This window comes from Meleagris gallopavo, chromosome 7 (assembly GCF_000146605.3).
Source record: "Meleagris gallopavo isolate NT-WF06-2002-E0010 breed Aviagen turkey brand Nicholas breeding stock chromosome 7, Turkey_5.1, whole genome shotgun sequence".
Taxonomy (NCBI): domain Eukaryota; kingdom Metazoa; phylum Chordata; class Aves; order Galliformes; family Phasianidae; genus Meleagris; species Meleagris gallopavo.
Window position 1 is genome coordinate 4,954,045 of NC_015017.2, and position 5,711 is coordinate 4,959,755.

Below are 5,711 nucleotides of genomic sequence, written 5' to 3' on the forward strand. Positions count from 1 at the left end.
GCCCCAAAACAGAACAATTCAGATCCAGACCTGAACCCTTCTTAAAGTCAAAGGATTTCAAACATGCGGTTTCAGCCCATTTCACAACAAGCACAGAAATGAAGCTTTCTTAACAGTCCCTCTGAGCTTTCGCAGGGAGTAACAGGGCCCTTCCACTGGTGGCCTGGTGCCTTGCAATTGCCTGCGCTGGCTTAACTAGATATTACAGATACCTTCTATAGAAGATGTGAAGAAGGGAGGAAAAAAAGAGAGAGACTTAGCTCTACCACAAGGCCAGCTTAGGTGCCTTTGGACACAGTCTGGACAGCACAGTGGTTGAGTTACGCAGGGAAAGGGGCAGATCTGCTCTCCTGACCAGCAGAACCAGGTTTCCTGTCCCACAGTTAGGCACCCAGGTCCCTTCTGAAGGTCTGCAGCATTTCTAGCACGTCTGCTGTTCATCTCAGGATCAGATTTGGTCAAGGGCCAGAATTCTCAAAAACTCTGCTCTGAGCCTTCACAATATTCTTACCCTATGTTCTCATTTTGAGACATTTTCTCACCTCATTCATCAAAACTGTACCCAAGATCAGAAGCTCAGGAGAAGTGGCAAGTTTCACACTGTGAGGCAGCTGCTCTAACAGATAATGCATGCTCCTCAAAATAGAGCTGACAGCTTCCAGTTTTAAACCAGAAACCAGCCCCTATCAGTCTCTCCAGAAAATAAAGTGAAAACGTAGGGTTAATTGAATCAATAGGTCTTGTAATTAAATGCTGTCAAGTTAGCTGACATGACCAGAGTATTGTTCAGAGGTTTTTTAATATTGTTCATCCACAGGTCACATGTGCATTAAATACAGCTAGTTTTGCCAACGGATACTGGATATTTAATTTCAATCTCCCTCAGGGAGAAAATTAACAAGTTTTACAACAGAGAAGAAAGTTTCCATAGACTCAGGTCCCTAGAAGCTGCTGGAATCTGGCTGCATTAGGGCTCACAACGCTACCTCCTATCAGAAAACTCTTAATAACTAATCCTTCTCAGGGGGCGTGACCAACAGGAGACAAGGAATATTCCTCAGATCCCTGCACCCAGGAACACCACTTGTAAATTAAGGAAAAGAATTTGCCCATGGAGCTGAATTCTATCTACAAATCTGTAGCTCAAGCATTCACAGGTATAAATGATTATCCCCCTCGTGTGCAAAAGCATCGCAGATTTTCAATAATGAGAAAACAGAGCTGAGAATGGAATTGTCCTTTTCCCCGATGGTGCAAGGTAGGTTTCAATGAACTCAATGTGGTTATATTGATTCTCTCCACCTGACACTCTTGCTTACAACAGCACACCTTCCTCATATAGCTATCCATGCTTACTTCATCTGGAAGACAGACACTGTGTGCTAAAATAAACAAATAATTACTCCACCACATAAAGCTAGAAAACAACATGTTTAAAAACTCTAAGGGGGGAACAAAAAAAACCAGAACATGTTGGTCAAGACTACTCAGCCAGCACCTGTCTCTCTAATTACCAAAAATGATGAGATCTCTACATTACCAAGGTAGCCCAGGTCTCATATTTGCACCACAATTCTTTTCAGCTTGGCACTCTAACAAAGCCACTGGCTATTGAGTACCAACACTGTACCCATTGCCTCATTAGCATTTTGAATAATTGTGACAGCCTCTTCTCCTCCCTAGTCAAGATAAAAGAATTAAGATCAGTTTCATCCGTGCGACTGCTCTACTCTACACCAGTCAGTGTAAAACCATAAGGAGCAACTGCATTAGCTCATCTTTTCTCCTTAATAAAGCAGCAAACAATTAGTGTTAAAGTAAAATGGGTCAATCAAGACCTCAAATCTTCTTAACAGCTAGCACGGTCAACCCATGTGGCCACAGCAATCCAAATTAACCCCACGGATGCATCAGACTCTTCTTCCAATACCTAGAAAGCAATTACAAATGTCACATTTAATGTCCTTCTAAAACATCCTTCTGCAGCTTAGTAGCATAACCTGTGATTTACCCTACCCTTGAAAGAAAAGCTTTTTCCTTTGCTGAAGCAGATGGCTCAGGAAACCACCAGTTTCCATCAGTGCCTCTCTAAATCAGCCCCACCCTGTGGAAATCAGTCTCTTGCTGGTTTTTCCTTATTAGCTCAAATGCACTACAGAATCACTGCTAACAAGCACACCTGTATGTGAAGGAAAAGAACAGAGGGAAAAGGCACCAGCACACTTAAACACAGCACTACCTATACTCTCCCTCGGTACGTATATCTGTTTCCTCTGTAATCTGGTGACTTCAGGGAACACTGCTCATTCCCGTGCCTTCTCTGGAAGTCCTCAGCACCACCAGTCATCATCAGGGGTTTTACACAACTAAGCCCGTGGGCACTGAATTTAAACTATTTTCCATTCCAAGCAAAACAGTTTAAAACGGCCTTAACTTTAAAGCACGCTTAACATTCATTTTCAAGAGCAATTAAGCGTGTATTTAAACATCTGAATAAATCCAGGCAGACAAAAGCAAGCATCTCTGAGTCTTCAGGAACAATTGCACATACAGTCATAAAAGGTTTGAGTAGGAAGGGACCCTTAGAGGCCACCGAGTCCAACTCCCCTGCAATGAACAGGAACATATGCAGCTAGATCTGGTGCTCAGAGCCCCGTCCAGCCTGACCTTGAATGTCTCCAGGGATGAGGCAGGACATCCACAGCACCTCTGGGTAACATGTTCCACTTCCTTAGCGCACATATTGTAAAATAAAAACACATTTCAAGTACACTCATAGACTTTAAAGTAGCACACAAATGAAACGCTCAGATCATCGGATAATTCAATGTAGAAGGTACCTTGTGAAGCCAACTAGCCCTAGGGCTTAAGAACACTGCAGTTTTCCAAATTTCTGGCTGTTACCCACTCGTGCACGTTAACTGCAACACTCCCTAATCCATTTCTGGATAAAGCTTCAATTTAGCAACAGAAGTGCTAAAGGCACAAAATTTCTCTTAGGAGAACCCCAATAAAGCCACAGGGTAAAAAGGTGCCTTTTATCTTTTGCTGAGCCAGAGGTTATACCAGATGAACTCTCAGCATCCTCATTGCCAGTGCCCGGTACTACATGGAAAGAGGTCTCAACTTTGGACAGGCCCACAATTTATAGAGAAGCGCTACCAGAGCTTGCTTTTATTTTTTTCCTCCTTAAGCTGGTCGTCATTTGTCTTACTGTGGCATATCACATTTCAGATCTGACAGATGCTTCATCTCCTTTACAAGTTCTGTCACTGCCTTCTGACTTTACAGAGCTTATAGTAATAAAGGGGCAATTTTTTGAAATCCATTATCATCAAGTCCTCACAAGCTAAACGCTTTTTGAATTCTCCCTCTTCTCACTCCTTTAAGAAAACAAACCTGTCTCCAACACGTGTATATGAAATGCCACATTTGGAGGTGATTGCTGAAATAGTCCAGCAGAGTCTGAAATGGGCCTCACCCACCCATTTCTGTGTTTAGATATTTCCAGCAATTTCCACAGTTCAGACAACTGTTCAGCAAGAACAGGGCCAGAAACAGCTCTGGTGTCAGTACAAAGAGCAAACGTTTCCTCTCGTGAATCCAGGTAAACGGCTTTGCAAACTACCTCATACAGAAAGCAGCATAGTGCAGGCTGAAAGGAAGGGTATGCTTCTGAAAAATGTCTAGTAACAAGGGAATTCTTATCCCAGAGACTGCAGCAATTCATTTAGGGACTACTGTGATCACTCACGTTCCAGCGCAGAACCTCAGGGGTCACTGAATGATGACGATCTTTTTATTGTCAGAATATATTTAAAGAGCACAGCTAAGTGGGTACTGACATAACATACCATAACAATTACATCAGATCTCTAAATCATGGGTTCAAACGCTCCTTTATGTAACAAACTGCATTATAAGTGCAATGAACTGCATTCAAAGTGTGCTAAAATTCTTCACAGAAAAACAGTGACTTTTTATTCTCAGGATGACAGCTCTTTGGCTTCTCTCACACACCCGCAGGCAAACCACAACATGGGTGCAACAAATTATGAAGTTCCATTAACCGAATCCTTTACATAAAGGGATGGAGGGAAAAGTAGCACCACTTCTCCTCCCGAGCATCGCCACACAAGGACTCACTTGCTTCCTTCGTTTTTACTCTGCAGATGGCCTCACTAAGACTAAGGGGTGCAGTGTGTTGGTTCAGCTCATCTGTAAGGCTCTGCAGTGCTGCTGCCTGAGCGCCAAGACTTGGTACCACACCAAGTTTGGGGTCCTGCCTGCTGCCAAGTGCATTCTGTAAGCTGGTGAAATGAAAAGCACAGCGTCGAACTCAGTGGTTCCTAAACTGAGGTGCTACTGAGGTTTGGGGCTCGCCCATCATTTTTACATATCACATTTTGAAAATATTAACAGCAGAAACACACACCCATCCATAAACTGACCCAGACTGTCTCTGTGCTAACAGAGTTTCTATAGATAGAGATCCTATCACAAGCAGAGAAGGTGTCCGTTCTCTCAGAGTGAATCACTTCTTAGTGATCTATCAAATAACAGCAGGGGGATTTTCATCAGGTAAAGCCCTCTCTGCACATTTTCTTCCTCTCCTCAGCAAGGGCTGAGATGCTATAATCACGTCATCCAGTAGGGAGGGAAGCGAGAGAAGCCATTGGAAACAAACACATCCTGCAGCTGAGCTCTTTTTGGGTGCATCAGAGCTGATATCCATAGTCAAGGCATCCACCAGCACAGGTGGAAAGGAAAAGACTCTTTTACAAGGGGGAGATACGGAACAGAGAGGAGACATGCTTCCCCCCTGCAAAGAAGAACACGTCTAAAAAAAAAAAGGGATAGGTTTGGTGGATGGGGAGCAGCACAAGTGCTGGACAGCAAACGGTTCTTGGAGAGATTCACTGCCACAAAGACATGATGGATCACGAGACGGGAGGGCAGGGACTTAGAATATTTGGTAGGAGTTACAACGTGTACATATACGTATATGATTCATGATTTTACATGAACGAACCCCTTTATGTGAAAGCCTGCTATTTTATATCAGGAAGAAGCCTGCACGGAACGCCACCACCAAGTCAGAGAATATCTTTATTCGGAGGAAATCTGAAAGTTCCATCGGAAAACAAATTCGGTTGGCATCCTGAAGGCAGAAAGCAGCTGTGCAGCCCCTTCTTTCCCAAAGGTGTTCCACACAGCACGCCTTATCCGAGCATCACACACACACACCCCCATACACACACACCAACCTGAGGCGAGCGGCGTTCATTCGTCACATCGCAGCGCGGAGCTGCGCGCCCGCGGCTCCCACCTGCAGCAGCTCGAGCGGGGCGCGCTCCGCAGAACGCTCTCTTCCACAGCGAGGCTTTGTTCGCCGCCGCCCCGCTGCGGTTACAGCAGCCACGCGCGTTTCCTCCCCCCCCAGGAGCAAATTAGAAGCGCTTACACCCGCGGCACCCCCGCGTCTCAGGCAGCGTTCTTTGTTCAGCCTCACAGATCCCTTTAGAGGAGCTTAGGAGAAGGAGGAGGGGGGAGAGCAGGAGAGGACAGAAGGTGACATCCTTCACAGGGTTTTAAGCGTTACGGATGCTCAGACCCCTAAGGGGAGCTGACCCGAGCCGACGGCTGCCAGGAGGATAAAACCAGCGCGTTCCGGGGGCGCGGCCCCGCCGCTTACCTGCGGGAGGTGAGCG